General features: G+C 36.0%; 1 protein-coding gene across 7 annotated transcripts in view; it reads right to left on the minus strand.

Moving 5' to 3' along the window:
* The window catches only part of LOC106663267 (discoidin domain-containing receptor 2-like), a 312,738-nt gene that overhangs the window by 146,217 nt on the left and 147,016 nt on the right, over window positions 1-19,505 (minus strand). The gene's annotated exons all lie outside the window — the stretch shown is intronic.

Below are 19,505 nucleotides of genomic sequence, written 5' to 3' on the forward strand. Positions count from 1 at the left end.
TGACTTTTTTATCTCAACCAAAACCTTAATTAATTAAAAAGAATTTTTTTTTAGAAGATTTTTTTAAAAGAATTTTAGCCGAACGTCGTGAGTTCGAATCCCGCTCGTGACACTTTTTTTAATCTCAACCAATACCTTAAATACAGATTAATTAATTGAAAGATATTATTTGGTCAAGCGGAACACGAAAACTAGTGAATTTAATAAGTTAAATGAATTATCTTCAATAAAGCTCTCCGTGGCCATTTCATTTGTCGCCGAGAATCGAATTCTGGCTACACGACATTTTCCCTTTTTTTGCCATTTTTGGAGCTGTTAGTGAAGTTATACTTCGTTTTACTTATTAAATTCCTTTTTTCATATTTGCTCAAGCGGACCACGAAACCAAATAAATGTAATGAGCAAAAATGAAGTATACTCCACTAAAGCTCTCCGTGGTCATCTCATTTGTCGCCGAAAATCAAACAGATTACACGACATTTTAAAAACGGCAACAAGGAGAGAAAATTCAAAAGGTGGGGTTGAGATGGGAAGTTAATGTTCGAGTGGATCTAAGTCACGCTAGCTCAAGTGGTAGAGCGACGGCGTATTTTGTCGAAGGTCGTGGGTTCGAATCCCGCTTGTGACACTGACTTTTTTATCTCAACCAAAATCTTATAACAACAAATTATATCCAGGCTCTCCCCTCCATGCTGGAGGCAGGAAATCGAGAACGGATAGTTCAGTCTAGCCTAGGCATTGGAAGAAAAACAATAAGAAAAAATCCAGCTGAAAGCCAGTCAAATCAGATTTGTATCCATTTGATTTTTATTAATATAAATTATTTCTGTTTTGTGGCCCATTTTCATTTATGGTTTTTTGTTTGGTATTTTCCATTTTGGTTATCAAGGTTGATTATTTTAATTTTGCCCTTCAGGCCCATATTATTCCCATAGTGTCTAATTATTCTTATATTGTTAATTTGTAAGCAAAAGTTCATGTTTTATTGTTTTATATTTTTTATATAACGTTTTTGATTCATAAGGAAAATACATTTTTGTTTTAAAAGAAACAAAATAGAGGTGTCCCTCTGCAATTGTGTTCTTATTTTATTTCAAATCAAAATTTGTTTGATTTTGAGGCAGATCACCGGCCTCAAGGGGGTCAATCACACCTTTAAAGAAGGAATATACTCATTCCTTAAAGGACTCACAATAATCTTAAATAATTGAAAAGTATATATCCAACGTTCCATCAGGAAAAAATCATTCACGTTGAATATTTATTAAAAGACAGTGCCTACAGGATAAAGTGCAAAAGGTTTTCCCTTGTGATTTGTTAATATTTATAAATAAATGCTCAAAAATGAATAGGGATATTACCAATTTTATAGTGTTTACTTTCCCTAGCATTTTTACTTCATTTTTTATCAAAAATGGCATTAAAACTTAATGGAAATTGTTTTCACTAAAAGAAAATATAATTAAGGATTTTGAAAACTTAGAAAGTAATAGGTTTCTATAATTTTGTGTCCAATAATTTTGTCCAACGACGTGAATAATGTCCTCGATTAGCTAAAACCTTTGTGCATCTGTAGATATCGTTCCAATTTTAGTATATGTACCGCCAAAGCTGTAGGTAAATTAACTAAAATAAGGTTGCCCCTAATTTAATAAGGGATTACACTCCATAGTTGTTGCAATGCTGCACTCAGTCATTGCAGCTCAACTGGCTGCGGATGGTGATCGAATAGCCTTCTCGTCAACGCATCCCACATGTGCCCAATGGAATTGGGTTCTGGAGACTGGGTGAAGGGGCAGATGGGAAATTTTCAGGTTTTCTAAACATTGATGAACAACTCTGTCTCTATGAGGTCTGGCATTGACGTCCAAAAATCGAAAATCCCTGCATATGAGATCCCTGGTTTGAGGGATGTATTCCTCGATAATTGCTTGGACATAACGGACTGCGGTGAGGTAGCCTTCAAAAATATGGAGTCCAGTTCATCCTCCAGTGTAAATCCCAGCCCGGACTATCACACCACCTTCTCCAAACTGCATTGCATGGAGCAAGAAATGGGGCTTTGTATGGGCTCTGTTCTCAATAAACTTTTCGGCGCCTGCTGTCACTATAAGAGAAACCCGACTCATCAGTAAATACAACAGCATTCCAAATGAGTGCCAAGCGCTCGCTGAGCTATAATCTCCTGAATTGCTGGTGGCGGGCTGTTGCTGCAGGTCGTCTCAAAGGAGCATACGATGTGAGGCCAACTTCCCACAAATCGTTTGTGTTGATAAAGGTCATCCCAAAACATCTTGAATTTCATTTAGGATCTGGCGGGCGCTATTGAAAGGGTTTGGTCTTGCAGCAATGACAATATTTCTGTCCTCCCTTAGAGTAATGCGCTGAGATCCATTTTTGGCAATTCCAGTCTGTCAGAACCACTCTCTGAGAAACGCCAACTATCTCTGCGATATCCACTTTCCTGTCACCTCGATGACTCATTCTCACAATAATATTGCGGTCTTCCGGATCGAGATAATGACTTTCCATGTTTAAAGAGAATGCAACTTGATTAAAATGGAGAAAAGACGAGAAAATGTGTTTGTTTACAAAGTGAGTAATCTTCCTGTTTACTATTCGTAAGTAAGTTCGTTATCAAAACTGAGGATTACCATTTGTTCCTTTTTGATTTGTATTTTCTATTTTGTTTTATACAACTAATACGAATATATAAATTACAATATATTGGGTAATTTAATAAAATTAATATAAAAAGAATAAATCACAAATATCTATATTCATTTTTAATTAGTTCATTATTTCGCATTAGCGGGGTACTAAAGCCCTTGTTCAAGATCTTTTATTTATTTTTGTATTTTTCTTTATATATTTTCTTTTAGATTTTTTATTTTTATTTTATTTTTATTTTTTTACGAGGGTTCGCAACAGCAGAGATTATATGAACCTGGGTGCAGATGTATTTGAAAAAAAAGCACATTTGTAAGTATGTCGGGTTCGAATGCAGGGCCGCTGGATTTGAACCCGGGACCTTTACCTTACAGTGATGAGCGCCGTGTCGACGCCTAAACCGTTGCGGCCACCGACGCCCTCTAGATTTTTTTTTTTTTTTTTACGTTGTTTATATTTTTGCTCTTAATTTTTCTTGCTTTTAATGAGGATCTACTGGGAAAGCGATAATATATATTTTAGTTCTCATTGGAAGTTTTTCGAGCTCAGTTTTCATGGTATTTTCATTTAAATTGTTCACCTTTTTCGGTTCTTGAGATTGGTCGTGTCAAACGAGTTTACCAAAAGGAAAACTACATTTTTAAAAGCTACCAATAATTAAATTCACTAATTTCGTGGTCCGCTTGACCAATTAATATATTACGATTAATTAAGGTTTTTAGTTGAGATAAAAAAGTCAATGGCACGAGCGGGATTCGAACCCACGATCTTCGGCTAGATACGCCGCTGCTCTACCACTTGCGCTATCGTGACTTCGATCCAATCGGACATTAACTTCCCATCTCAATCCCACCTTTTGAATTTTCCCTCCTTTTTGTCATTTTTCAAATGTCGTGTACCTACCAATAATGTGTGGTGATTAGTGACCGTTTGTTGATTATTCAAGTCATGAGTTCAAGCAAAGTTGCAAGACACAACTACAACTTGAAAAAAATATTTCTTTGCATTGTATAAATTCACTTTTTTCCACATCCTACATGTATTTGTTAAATTCAAAAAAATTTTGATACCTGCATTTTTCTAAATCGCAGGCCTTGAAGATGATCTCAATAAAGATCGAAACGTGGGCATGATAAAGAAAATGTTTTCCTGAAACCTACATCACACCAGAACGCATCTCGCGATCTCCAAATAATCATTAATAACGATATTTATTTAGAAATCGTGAGATGCGGTCTGGTGTGATGTAGGTTTCAAAAAACGTTTTCTTTATCGTGCCTACGTTTCGACCTTTATTGAGATCATCTTCAGAGCGTGGGATTTACAAACATTGTTTAAATTTAACAAAAACATGTAGGATGTGGAAAAAATTAATTAATACAATGCAAAAAATATTTTTTTATATTCAATCAAAGAATATGTACTCTGATTGAATATAAAAAAAATTATTTGCATTGTATAAATTAACTTTTTTCCACATCCTACATGTTTTTGTTAAATTTAAACAATATTTGTAAATCGATAAAGAAAATGTTTTTCTGAAACCTACGTCACACTAGACCATCTCACGATTTCAAAATAATCAGCTACAAATAATCCGAGGATTACTTGCAGCCTTTTGAAAAACAAAAATTTTCTGTATGAAAAGTTCGCATCAACACCAACTGCTCTGTATAATAAGTGTACCCACTTTCCGACTTCCGTGTACAACAGGGCTCATTTTTTGAAAAATATAATCGGTTGCCGAGATTCGAACCCGGGACCCTTACATTACTTAGCTGTGTCAACGCTCTTACCGTAGCGGCCAATGACGCTTCGTATAATTTTTTTTTCACTCAATCTTAATAAGGAGACGTAGAAAAAACAACTAAGATTCCTAACAGGTTTCTCGTCTAGATGGTGACCCTTTGATGAAAATTAACTTTCATAAAAACCTCACGTTCTGCAAAAGTATAAAACGACCATATCTTTAAATGGACTTTTGATTAAAATCCCTCCGGCGAAGGAAATTTTTCGGCACTTGCGTCATATTCTTTGAGAAATGAATAAAAATCTCAGATGATTTAGGCCCAAGGAGTGTACTGTAACTACCATACAGAACATCCGATAAAGCTTGAAGGACGAAGGACCTCACCCTGAAATAAACAACCTCAGTAAATAACCTAACTTTCATATTAAGATCACTCTCATCAAAATTCTCTGAAAATTAGCAGATGAGTGAAATATTATTAAATGTTTGAACTATTTACTAAAATAAGCATAATTAAGTTGTTCAAATTTAACATGAACAAGAATCCATATTTTTGCAAAGTTATAATCGCAATAAGGATAGATAAAGGGTTAGAACTGGTACATCGATTTGTGAACTGCTTACTATTTTTTAAATTGTTTTTTTATTAGCATTACAAATATGTACAAAAACAGATAATACCAAGTAAATTTTCCGTACAAGGGTGTCTACATGGAAATAGTTTTCCCCTTTCACTTTTAGCGCTGGAGTAAAATACCTATCGTGTACTTCCTTTATTTGGAAATATTCGCTTTTCTTGTAGATTTATTATTTCAACGATAAACCCTTCCTGAATAAAACGTATTCCTCGATTTCCCTTTCGTTTTAGATAAACGAAACGGGCTACGAGGAAGGAATACTTCCGTCCAACAGATTCGCGTTTCCCCCCTTTCCACGGATAAATCTCGATTTCTTTTTCCGCATGGCTTGAAATTGGGCTAATGTATACAACAATAATAAATGAATGTATTGCTCTTATTATTTTGAGAAATGCGCTCCTACATTTTTATAAAATATAAATACACATTACCTCTCTCAAACGAAGAATTCAAATTTGAAGAAAGATAGATTTTACATAGGGTTTCCGCCATTTCAAGTTCACCAGTAGATTTAACGTCATTCAAATAACGTTGACGTTATTTGAAGACTTTTTGTATAGTGGATTTTGCCACAAACGATAAATTTCCGTCCGATTTTATAGTTTCAGAAATTCAGAGAGGATACATGGTTTTTATTTCCAATTGTTTACATATTATATTAAGCAGCTATTAACCCTCCACTTTTGTTTATAATGATGAGCTCTTCAATTCATTACACACTTTTTAGTACACTTCCAAATAAGAACATGTAAACGCGGTTTTCGTGTAATATTCCTTTATGTTGAAAACATCAAACGTCGTTGCATACCGAAAAGAAAGAAAAAATTGAAAAATGGCAAAAAGGAGGGAAAACTCATAAGGTGGGGTTGAGATGGGAAGTTAGTGTCCGAGTGAATCGAGGTCACGATAGCTCAAGTGGTAGAGCAGCAGCGTATCTAGCCGAAGATCCTGGGTTCGAATCCCGCTCGTGCCATTAACTTTTTTTCATCTCAACTAAAAACCTTAATTAATTGTAATGTATTAATTGGTCAAGCGGACCACGAAATTAGTGAATATAAGTAAGAAAAGTATCAAAAACTATTAAGAAAACGCTGTTAACTATGTTGATAAATTTTAGAGAAAGCTAAAATATTACAGGGTTTAGTTAACCATAGCATACTTATTATAAACACAATTCATACATGTCTTTTAGAATTTTAGCATTTAAATTTTATTTAGACAGTTTGGAAAACACGCAGAGGGCCGGCGATGACCTCAGCTGTTTGTCGGCCCATAAACTTCCCACTTTATTATTACTAAGACATTAATTAAGGTTTTTAGTTGAGATAAAAAAGTCAACGTCACGAGCGGGATTCGAACCCACGATCTTCGGCTAGATACGCCGCTACCACTTGAGCTATCATGTCCGCGATCCACTAAAAACATGAGTGTCTCATAGATCTAAGCCATGCCTTCAATAATGTGCATCTCTTATTGCTGCTATTTTAAAAATAAATATTTATTACTTATCTAACTAAAAAAACATACCGATCTTAATACATTAAGATTATCTCATTGGTGATTAATTGAAAGAGGATTTCCACAAGGCTCCATTTTATCTGCTCTCTTGTTTTCTGTATATATAAGCAAAATAACAAAATGCGTAAGACACTGCTAATACACAATAAATGCTGATGATATATGTATTTGTACGGAAAATAAACGTAACATAGCCAAAATTAATGAAGATCTAAGAAAGTTGTCAATCGGGAGTATCGGACATGGTTTGAAAATCAACCCCTCAAAATGCAAAGCCATGATCATAAGCCACTCGCAATTAATTAAATGACAACCTCATTACAATTAAGAGAGATAATACATTTCAATTAATTAAGGTTTTTAGTTGAGATAAAAAACTCAGTGTCACAAGCGGGATTCGAACCCACCGAGGTGAGGCACTAAAGCTCTCCGCGGCCATTTCAATTGTCGCCGAGAATCAAATAGATTACACGACATTTGAAAAATGGCAAAAAGGAGGGAAAATTCAAAAGGTGGGGTTGAGATGGGAAGTTAGTGTCCGAGTGGATCGAGGTCACGATAGCTCAAGTGGTACAGCAGCGGCACATCTAACCGAAGATCGTGGGTTCGAATCTCGCTCGTGACACTGACTTTTTTATCTCAACTAAAAACCTTAATTAATTGATGATATTAATTGGTCAAGCGGACCACGAAAACTAGTGAATTATTTAGACAGTTCAATTAAAGGGCCTGTTTTATACAATTCTGTGGCTTTATTAAAGGAGAGATGTTTCAAGTGTATTTAACTGTCATTCCTGCATGTATATAAATAAAACAGCTAAATATTTTAAAGTTATATCACCAAATATACATAGATTCTTATGAGCTTCATGAAAAATTGTACGAATTGTAAAAGAAAATAAACTATACGTGTTTAGTTGGTCCTAGTTAAACAAAATGATTATATAAATTGATTTATAATTTATATGTAAAATTTGTATGAAAAAGCCGCAGATCGTGGGTTCGAGTCCTGCTTGTGACACTATTTTTTCATCTCAACACACTTTACATAAAAATTATAAATCATTATATAATAATCAATTTTATTATATTTCTATAATATATATTTTTTACTGAATAGCATATCCAACAAAAATTACCTTGTTGACGTCACTCACCCGTTAACAAACACGCTATTCTAAGACAAATAAGGTAGGACGTTAAATCGGCGCATGCGCACTTCAAACAATTAAAGCTAACGTTATACAAAATCTCCCGATTAAGTTGAGAATATCATGTAAGAATTTGTTTAAACAATTCAACGGCTAAAAAACCCACTTTGCAATGGAAGAAAGAAACTTTTTGAACTAACTTTGTTTCCTTTCTGGCAGTGATCAATTGCTAAGATATATGACTGAAAAACCGTAGGATTTCAACCTAGGTTGGTAGTCAACTCTGCCTTTTGGTTTAACCTTAGGGCCCAAGTTCGATTTGGTACTTGTAACATTAATTGGCATACCTAATATGGTATCAGTTGGTCTAAAAGAAATAAGAAAGATTACTCAATCATAAAATAGTAAGTGTGGCAAATGAACCAGCTGAATTCCATGGTTATTGAAAATTGATATTTCTCGTTTTGAAGTCTAATGAAAGAGTGTTTAATGAGTTAGGTGTAAACTAGGGAGGTGATGAATAGATATGATTTCCAGTAAAACGCCCCAGAGGGACAATGATTAGCCACGGTTATGGAAAGTCTCTAGGTACACCTCTTTAAAACATGGCTGGTTGGGCAATGTTGGTATGAGTTCCGTCTGCAACTAAGTAGGCCGTGTATTTTTTTTTCCATCATCGATCGAACATGTCAATGGGACCACCGCCGGTGAATGATAGAGCATGAACTGCCGGCTAAGTGAAACCGTCACGCAGGGCTCACGTTAATTGACTATTGTCTCCAGAGCTCCATATAGCCCTGGAAAAAAATACCAGCGTGACATTTATCTTCGATTCTTTTATTTCCTTTAAAATTTTATTTGACACCGGTGTTAAAAACCGTAGGTTTTAAAAAAATATGATTCTCTATTTGTGAAAATTAAACGAACTGTGTAAATGTTCTTTTTAACACTATGTTGCTAAAGGAGAAAATGCAGTAATAAATTGGACTATTTTAGCACTCATGTCATCACAATGATTTAGACAAAACTTGGCAAAATAGAAGTAAAAACTACAACGAGAAACTTCAAAACACAACTCACCTCGCCCATAGCATATTTGATTAGGGTTTCTTCTCATAATTGTTCGATATGCGACCCAAAATTTAATAATCGGGCTGATTTAAAAAAAAGCTACAATCAGAACTATAAAAATTAATATTGTGAGAGCTCCCTGGCTAATCTTTGAGATTGGTTTATTTTCTACTTTTTCCTGTATTTTCCGTCTATTTTTGGAGTTCATATGACTGTTCTTTTTAATCTTCTGACGATGTTGCGGTTATGTTGAAGTTTGGTCGCTTCCACTTCTCGTGCTGGCTGAGACTGGTGTTCGGTGGCAAATATGTATGTCCATTGTGACCTCAGGGATCTGAAGATCCCTATGTAAGTCCTTATTCCAAGGTGTAGACCATCTTACGTAAGATTTAGTTTTGGAGTGTTTGTATGATTCTCTCTCTCTCTCTCTCTCTCTCTCTCTCTCTCTCTCTCTCTTTCTTTCATCCACCAATCCTCGAACTCACTATCCCACATCCGTATATCAATACTTCTCGGAATCTCACACTAATTCGTTTTATCTCACATGGTACGCACTCACTCTGTTCCTCTTTTTCTTTCTCACCCATATTCGTGCTGTATCTATTTCTATTCTATTCCCTCCTTTGACACTTCCTTCCAAGAGCTTTTACTCTCACTCACACTCTCTGTCTGTCTGTCTGTTTCTCTCTCTCCCTCTCATTCACATTTCACTCACTGTCTGTTTCTCTCTCTCTCTCCTCGCTCTCTCTCACACCCGCATACGCTTCCTCGCACATAACACAAATAAGACACTTTCTTTCTGTTGGACACCGACCATTCTGTTGATTACCTCTCTCTTTATTTATTTCGTTTGATTTTTGGCTTGTCAAAATATCTACAGGTAAAAGCGAATTAATCGATTTATCATATTGCCCACGTGTCATGTTGTTGATTGTACTCAAGACTTTCCTTTTTTCCTTCGTGCTCTTGTGTGTAAGGTCCATACGTCGGTACTTATTGAAGTATTAATTCCAGATTTAATATCGCATGTGGATAAGTTTAGAGAAGCTTATAGCGAACAATACCACTCGGAAATCCAGGCTTAACCCTTATTATTTTTATACTTTTTCTATATTTTCAATAAGCTTATTTCTTTGGCATGGATCTTTTAGTTGTAATAAAAGGTTTAAGATATATCAATCAGTTAAACAAATTATTTTTTTAAACAATTTCTACCCACTAGTAACCAGTTAGATATTAGACGCGAACGAGCTGAATTTTGGGTTCTAGCTTGTTACTATCCAAAGTCCAACATCCAAGACACGTTTTTTTGGTGCTTTCCACGGTACATCAATTGCAAGGAGCTGCAGACATCAAACCAAATACTTGGCACTTTAAAATAGACAGCCTTCTCTCTTATTGGTTGAGTAGGTCCAATTAATCGAAACGACCAAATTAAAAGTTCGTTATTTCTTAACCTTAACAAGCAATATCTTAGAAAATAGCAGTAGCACGACGGTTAATAAATGTAGCTATTAAACAATAAAAAGTAGGAAATATGCAAAGTGATGGCGTGTAGCCCCTGGCTCAATATCAACAAAGATATGCTCATTATTTCGCCATATTTTCAAGTCGTTTTTATTGCCTAACTCGCCGGCGGGCCGTATTTATTTGTAAATTACGAATCTCGTCGACTCCGCAGTGGTTTCTTATCTTGTACCGAAACGGGCCGGTGCGGCGATCGAGATAGCCTCGGATCGGACAAGATAAGGGTTCACCGACGGCGATAAAGTCCTAAATAGGCGTCTACCTGTGGGCCGAGGCAAACGGGCCGATATTCATGAACGCAATCGTATTATCACGCCCACGCATTTTGAAAAGAGACGCAAACCAAGGATTGTCACAATGGTTAATTTACCACCTCTGGGGGGGGGGGGGACCATTGTTCTTAATCGGCGACAGTCCGAGTTTCCATCGAGTATGACCAGTCTGATTCATATTCTTCGACAGAGCGGAAAATAACGTCGAATTACGTCCAGTGAGTGCTATAACGAGATAACGAGCTTTAATAGCTTGCTACAATGCTTAATTAAAAAATGGTTCCAATAGTTTATTCTAAAGTGCCAGGTTTGTCACTTGACCAACCAAGATCGCTGCTTCTCTACAGCTAATAATACTCGGTTATCTTTGATAATATTCAAAAATTGAAGAAATAAACAATAAAATAAATAACACACAAGAGAACCTCCACAATCGCCGAAATTCCTCCATTAAAGAAACGGGATTGTACATGGGCGAGAGACAGCAGAGAAAAGCAGAATTGTTTGCTAGTTACCTTGCTGAAATCTTCAAACCAAATGAAATCATCAATGCCAGCTTAGTTGAAGTAACAACCACGCCACAAGAAGAAAATATAAAGCTGAAGAAGTAGCACAAGAAATTAAAAATTTACCTGCTTAAAAGACTCCAGGATATGACCTTATCACTGGAGAAATACTAAAACAATTGCCAAAAAAGGGTATAGTTAAACTAACATACCTATTTAATACTGCAATCAGACTGAAATATGTTCCCAGCATCTGGAAATTCGCAGGAAGTCATTATGATAAAAAACGTAACATGAAACGAGGTCAAATCATATAGACCAATATCGCTACTACCGACAGTGTCTAAACTCTTCCTAAAGTTGTTATTAAAATGAATAAAACACATCGTAAAAAAAATCATTCCTGACCACCAAGTTGGATTCCGAACAAGACATTCAACAACGGACCAAATTCAACGAGTAACGCACATAATAGAAAAATCTCTTGAAGAAAAACAAATTTGTTCTGCTATCTTCCTTGATGTCTCACAACCTTTTGACAAGGTCTGGCACGAAGGACTCATCAATAAACTAAAATGTATGCTACCAAAGCAATATGTCGATATTATTAGTTCTTATCGAACTGACAGACTGTTTAGAATCAAACCAGAAGATCAATATTCAAAATTAAAAACATTAAATGAAGGAGTGCCACAAGGTAGCATATTAGGTACACTGCTTTACCTGTTGTACACCTGTTTCCGAAAATAGATGGAGTAAAAATTGCAACGTTTGCAGATGGCACAGCGGTGATATCACTAGGACCGGCTGTCACCCATTCAACCAAAATCCTCCAAAATGCATGTAATAAGATAAACGAATGGGAAAAAAAGGAAAATCAAGCTAAATCAGCAGAAATCAGTTCATCTAATCTTTATAACAAAAAGGTGGACAATGTTCCGTCTCTAACAATCGATGGAACTATTATACCATATAGCGATACAACTAAATATCTAGGAATGACCTTAGACGCCAAGCTGAGATGGAAAGTACACGTGAAGAAAAAAATGCACAGAAATAGGTTTAAGTTATAGGCAACTATACTGGTTGATAGGACATGTCACCGACATTACTACACAAAATAAAATTTTATTATACAACAATTCCTAAAGCTTCCGTGGACATGTGGTATTCAACTTCATACCAAACACACAATGTGGTTAAGGCTCGGGGCCCAAGAAAGGTGTACCTCGTGTCGTCATCCACGTCTCTTTTTCGCTCCAGGTTCCTTCATTCTTCGCTGTTACCCCTCCCAACCCTTGTCTACAAAGGGGGTGTCCGAGCGCAAAATAACGGTGTAGCCCTGAGGGCTTGGCAACCTTTCTAAAGCACAAGTTGTACTCGGGTCGGCATGGGGCAGCGGGTAGTTTATCAGAGGAACACGTGGGTTAGGGTACCAGGTCCTGTCTAGATGGGGGAAGGTGCATAACCATCTGTACTACGGGGTAACATAAATGTTCCAATGTTCAGCCCCTGTTACAATGGGAATGGACTTGTAGTGGTTCGTGGTGACGCCCTTGGCGGAGCTTAGAAGAGAGGCTGTCTTCTATCTGTGACCTTCGCAAAAAACTTGCGTATGACCATCATTGTACACCCGGTCTCACGGGATACGACGGATCGGACGGCAGCGTATAAGTGTTGAGGACGCTATTATTATGCTGAAAAGTCCCTCGAATGCGTGAGTAGTGGCGGAATCGGTTGCTCCTGCTTTACACGTAGGTGTAGGCTGAGCTCGATTGGAGGCTTTTACCGTAGGCGGTCTCCTCTAGGGGGTGGTTAGCAATTCCACTCAAAACAAAACCGCGGCCGAAGCGGATCCGGTAGTTTCTACGCTAGGGAAGCCCCACTAATCTGGGAGGTAGAGTGGCCTTCTCTATCTAGGGAGTGCGCGGGAGACCTGGCTGATATATTTCGACTTAGGTAGCCCTATGCGCGCGGCATACGGTCTGATGCTTAATGCAGACCCGACCACTCGGAATGGGCAAGCGGGGAGCGAGGTTGTCTTGGGCCTTCGGGGCTGAGCAGCCTCTACATCAATGCTGCGGCAGTAACACCATTCGGTCGTATGTGGAGGTGCGTTAGCTCTCATCTTGAGAATCAAAACGTCCGACAAGGCCGAATAGGCTAGGTGCGGACGTTAAAGATCCTCATTGTCCTTTTTACGAGAGACAAACGCAGATAGAGAGTGAGAGTGTGATAAATGGGATAAATTTAGAGAGTGGAATAAAGTCAGTGAGTGAATGAAAGAGATAAAGAGATAGAGATAGATAGATAAATAGGGAGGGAGAGAGAGAGAGAGAGAGAGAGAGAGAGAGAGAGAGAGAGAGGGAGTGAGAGAGAGGAAGAAAGAAAGGTTTTGAAGGAGGGAGAGGTAATAGAGCAGTGATTTTTATGATTGTAATTAAAATGATCGAATTACATTTTAAACTGGAAATACAACATACCATACGCAAAAGTTTTGGGCGAAAGTTGAGCAAAAGTGACCGAACAAGGAGTCGAAACAATAAATTTAGAGAGTGGAATAAAGTCAGTGAGTGAATGAAAGAGATAAAGAGATAGAGAAAGATAGATAAATAGGGAGGGAGAGAGAGAGAGAGAGAGAGAGAGAGAAAGAGAGAGAGAGAGAGAGAGAGAGAGAGAGAGAAGGACGAAGAATGAAGTAAACCAAGAAATTATATAATTTTACAAAAATTTCAAAATATTACTACGAATAATCCTTGTTAAGTGGAAAGTTTACTACATTTGGACAGAGAAATTAAACAAACGAATAACAGTCACTGATGTTAATAGCGGCCGAGCAGAGGGCAGACATCAAAATCTAACAAAAGATGCCGAGAAAGTAAATAATGATAAAATTATGATTTACAAAACTCTAAAGCCAGGGGCTAAAGCGAACCGCCCCATCCCACCCAAGAACTTGATTCACAACGCTTTTATTACCCGAAGAAATCGTGACCTAGATTTTAATATGCAAGGGAGTGTAAGAGAGAGAAAGAAGAAAAAAAAAACAATTTAAATATTTTAGACAGTACAAGAAGCATTATTTTACAAAATTTGATTAACCATCAGTTTCTTTACTGGTTAAAGAGATTAAATATCTCCACATTTCTTTCTTTATTCTATGGCTAACACTTTCTAACCTAATCTTTCTTCATGTCCTCACCGTTGCATTAATTATTTAATCTAAGAATAAAATGCAACATTTTCGGAAAAATCAGCCTTCTACATTATAACATTATACATCATACTAGAACTATTTAACAAACCGAGTCATAGACATTTTCTGTATGTAATTTTCTCTTTAGCTAACATTTTAGCCATTTTGTTCCAAAACTATCAATAACTCCTTAACACCAAATTAGTATAGGTATGTTATATATTTGTAGTATGATGTGAGGGACGGGTCATTGGCATTTCGTTGGTACTATACTTCCGAAGTGTTGTGTCTTGTCCAGAATGAATGTATTTATTAGCGTGAGAGGTGATGCGTGAAAGGACGTGGCTGTCGAGGAATATCGAGTACTCCACAGGCCCGTAAAAAAATTTAGATTAGGACAGGTTAGTGTATGAGTGGAATTTGTCAATACCATTTGAATGTATTTATTAGTGTGAAAGAAAAGAGGCCGTAAGATCAAGATAATATTCCGACCTCCAATTTAATTGTAGTGAAAGTTAGTAAATTAGTATGAATGTGAATTATGAAAATGTGTTTAAATATTATATCTATGTATTTTAATATATCAGGTGTGGAGGGTACGATGGCCCTGGTAGTTAGCCGGCAAAAAAAAAAAAAAAAAAAAAAAAAAAAAAAAAAAAGAGTATGAGTATCGTATCGAATATCGAAGTTCGTGTGTGATATTCTTTTGTGATCTCCTGTACTCATTGTAGTAGGAAACAGTGTATTTTCCTGCTTTGGACTATAAGGCAGCTTTCTTCGAACAGCCCAGAAACCTTTAACTCTGTCAGCCTTCACGACACAGGCCCTATAAATTTCAAGGGACCATCTCTCCTTGGCGTCCAGGAGCTTCACCCTGTACATTTATAGCATAATGAACTCGCGCTCACAGCTGCGGTGTTCATATCTCAAAAGGGAGGGCCCGGAGAAATTAAACCGTGAGATGTAACCCCCTGTCAAAATAACTAAAGGAAAGTTACTGCTCAGCCGGTTAAACCCTGGATATTTAGATGCGGTGTGGGTCGGACTCCAAAGGCGGAACAAATCCCGGAACACGATCGTTCATCGCACACGCGTAGCGACCTTTAAATACAAAAAAAAATCATGTAAATCTCTACCTGGTGAATTTAAAAACAACGAGTACAAAAGGTTTCGCACTTTAGAAATAGGCCAAAATCAAAAATGAGTTTATTCTTAATCTTCTCTGGCCTAAAAAATCTCTGAAAGTTCAAAATGTCCTGACTTTTTTAAAAATAATACATACTTTTTTTCAAATAAAACTATGTTGCACTAATAATAAGTAAATATAAAGCATAAATAATAAAAATTGTAAAGCAAATATTAGCAATCGATCATTAAATTTCAGCAAAGTATCATTTGTTAATTTCTTTTTAAAGAGTGGTTTAAACCGACCTGATAATCATTTTGAGGTCTTTTAATAAGTCTAAAATTTATTTATCATAAAATGAACTGTAACTTATTCACTATATATTTTTCATTGAGCAAGATCATTTTCTAAATAGTGAGCCATTACAGTTGAAAGATCTTTCTTTTATTATATTCCCCTCATCATACTGTTTGCGTTCATTACAAAAAAATGATTTTCCTTTCGATGTTCGTACTTTAGATAAGCTTATTTTTTTTTAAATAGGTTCGTGTATATTTACGAATTTTTTGGAAAACTTTTTCTTCATGTTACCTACAACAAAAATAACTTCTACTGAAAAAAAATGTAAAAGAGGTTTTCATTTATCCAGTATGTGAAATAATCTAAACGTGAATAGAGAAACGGAAACATTTTCTGAAAAATATACCTCTTTTTTCTCAAATATTCCCTTCCAATTTGTATTCTTAAATCGCAAAAATGGTGATAGATTTGTAACGACTGGACTAGTCCACTGAACACTTTGAAGGTGTTTAAAACCCAACGGGTTCAAAGTGAAGGGACTCATGATAACAGATGCATAATCAAAAGTATTTAATTGTTTTTAAAGATAAAAAAGGCTTATGAAATCTTTATTTGTTTAAAATGCATTCGACAGTATTAAAAGTAATTAGCTTAGTAGTAAAAGTAGTTCATACGTAATCATTTTGGAATGTGTTGTTCTTAGATGGAAAGGGAATCCTCTCGTGCAATTCTGTGTCTGAAATGGTATTACAGGGCGACTTTTATCCCCTCGCCATATTTCCTATTTTATGCATTGCACCTGTACGATTGTGTAAATTAAGTATTACAATATTCCTATAAGCACTGGTGAAAAAAGACGCTTCTCAATCAATCAATATTTCGTCATTTGACTTGCATACACATATTCAATTGATTTGCCTAAAAGAGAGTTTCACAGTTGGGAACTAAACCCACGTTGTCAGGGCAACCAAACTCTAATCGATTTTTTCGAGCTTTTCATAAATGATATCCATTCTCTATCATTGTACTAAAAAAATGTCAAGGGTTTAAATTTGAAACAAAAGTCCTTCTTAAGCTTATGAGAGAGCGTGTGGTGTTTAGTGACCGTTAATCGATAATTATTCAAAAATCGTGAGATGCGGTCTGGTGTGGCATAGGTTTTAGAAAAACATTTTCTTTATCGTTCCAACGTTTCGATCTTTATTGAGGTCATCTTCAGGGCTCAAAGTGGTTGTTCTCTCTCAACACGACACACAAGAATGACACATCTACACGAAAACATACACTTTGAGCACTGAAGATGACCTCAATGAAGATCGAAACGTAGGCACGAGAGAAAAATTGTTTTTCTAAAACCTATGTAACACCAGACCGCACCTCACGATCTTCAAGTAATCTTATAGAGAGGTCGACTTCCCCCATAAGTTTAAATATTACTACCAAAACAGTAACATTGTCGTACTACCGAAGAAAAAAAGATATGGTAACATGGTCAATTTTTTATGTTTAATAAAACATTTTTTTCAAAGTAATATATGATACAAAAGATATTTAACTAATTGTACAGACTTAAATATTTATTACAATAATCATCGTCGAATTGACTTGAAATAAATTATAGAAACAGTTCGAGCTTTTTCGATAGAAAAAAAGAGTGAGAAAATGAGATAAATTGATAGTGGTAGATAGATAGCGAGCTAAATAATGAAAAAGAATCAAAAACAGATAGTGTGATAGGAAGAGAGAGAGAGAGAGAGAGAGAGAGAGAGAGAGAGAGAGCAAAATATAGAAAGGGAGAGATATAAAACAGAGAGAAATGTAGAGACAGTGACAATGGGAGAGTGGGAGAGTGGTAGAGTGTCGGAGAGAGTGAGAATGACAGAAAGTAAGGCAAAGAGAGAGAGAGAGAGAGAGAGAGAGAGAGAGAGAGAGAGAGAGAGAGAGTGAGTGAGAGAGAAACAGCATATATCTCTAACTCTCAATCACTCACTCTTTTTTCCCTCTCTCCATTATCAGTGGTTTTCCTTTAACATAGAGGGAAATTATTGGAGAAATTTTTTTAACTTCCTTGTTCAAAAACTTATTCTGATCTGAAGATATTCAGCAACGTTTTAGTACAAAATAGCAAAATTTCGTAACACTAGAATGTTGATGATTGTAAAACATTTTTACCCTACAGTACTAATATTTCGTACATTCATTACATCTAGTGGTCTATCGACGAAATTACTTCTTTCAATTAATTAAACATTTTATGTAAGGTTTTGGTTGAAATGAAAAAGTTTTTGTCACAGCGGTATCCGAACCCACGACCTTCGGCTCAATACGCCGCTGCTCTAACCACTTGAGTTAGCGTGACTTCGATCCACTCGAACACTAACTTCCCATCCCCCACCTTTTGAATTTTCTCTCCTTTTTGCCATTTTTCAAATGTCGTGTAATCTATTTGATTCTCGGCGACATATGACGTGGCCACGGGGAGCTTTTAGTAAAGTTATACTATTATTACTACTAATTATTTCTTTCAATTAATTCATCTTTTTATGTAAGTTTTTGGTTGAAATGAAATTGGTTGGAATCCCCCTCATGGCACTAACTTTTTCATTTCAACCGAAACCATACATAAAAAAAGATTAATTAATTGAAATTTTGTACATTGTTCACAGTAGTTTTAAATTATAATTTGACTCGTTTTTTTCCAATGAAATTTAGCCATTACCTCTTGTTGATTAGGATTTCGGTTTCCTTGGTTTTAATTAAATTAAATGTACGTTTAAATGTTTTGCGGTTCGACTTGTAAGGATCCGCCTTCGCTTCTGCCCCAGCCTGCGCGCTTCACGGTGCCCCCATTAACAATAAACAGATAACAAATTATGTTTCACGTCGATATAGGACTCTTTGACGCTCGTTATGCCGTACATAAAAGGTCTGATATGACGATATAAACCGGACTCCGCATGCGTGGGTTTCGTTTTAACATGTACAACCGTGCTGGGCAGACGTGATATTTCCTCTCTTCAAACGCCAATTAAATAAACAGCATCATATAACATAGAACTGAATATAGCATAAGCATAAATTTTTTATAAATGTTTGTAATATTTGATTGGAATAATATAAAAAAATTTACATTTATTAGGTTTCGTGGTCCGCTTGACCAAATAAATTCTTTACAATTAATTAAGGTTTTGGTTGAGATAAAAAAGGAGTGTCACAAGCGGGATTCGAACCCACGACTTTCGGCTCTACCGCTTGAGCTATTGTGACTTCGATCCACTCGGACACTAACTTCCCATCTCAACCCCACCTTTTTTTTAATTTTCCTTCCTTTTTGCCATTTTTCAAATGTCGTGCAATCTATTTGTTTCTCGGCGAGAAATGAAATGGCCACGGAAAGCTTTAGTGAAGTATACTTCATTTTGCTTATTACATTTATTAGGTTTCGTGGTCCGCTTGACCAAATAAATTCTTTTTAATTAAGGTTTTGGTTGAGATAAAATAGGATTCGAATCCCGCTTGTGACATTCCCTTTTTTGTCTCAGCCAAAATCTTAATTAATTGAAAAGAATATAAAAAAAGATGAGTGCAATCTGTATAAATTATTATTCAGAAAATCCCAGGCCCTGAAGATGATCTCAATAAAGTCCGAAACGTTGGCTCGATAGATAAAATGTCATACGCCAATTAAATAAACAGCATCATATAACATAGAACTGAATATAGCATAAGCATAAATTTTTTTATAAATGTTTGCAATATTTGATTCAAATAATATAAAAA

This window comes from Cimex lectularius, unplaced genomic scaffold (genome assembly GCF_000648675.2).
Source record: "Cimex lectularius strain Harlan isolate CLEC.00 unplaced genomic scaffold, Clec_2.1 scaffold80, whole genome shotgun sequence".
Lineage (NCBI taxonomy): Eukaryota > Metazoa > Arthropoda > Insecta > Hemiptera > Cimicidae > Cimex > Cimex lectularius.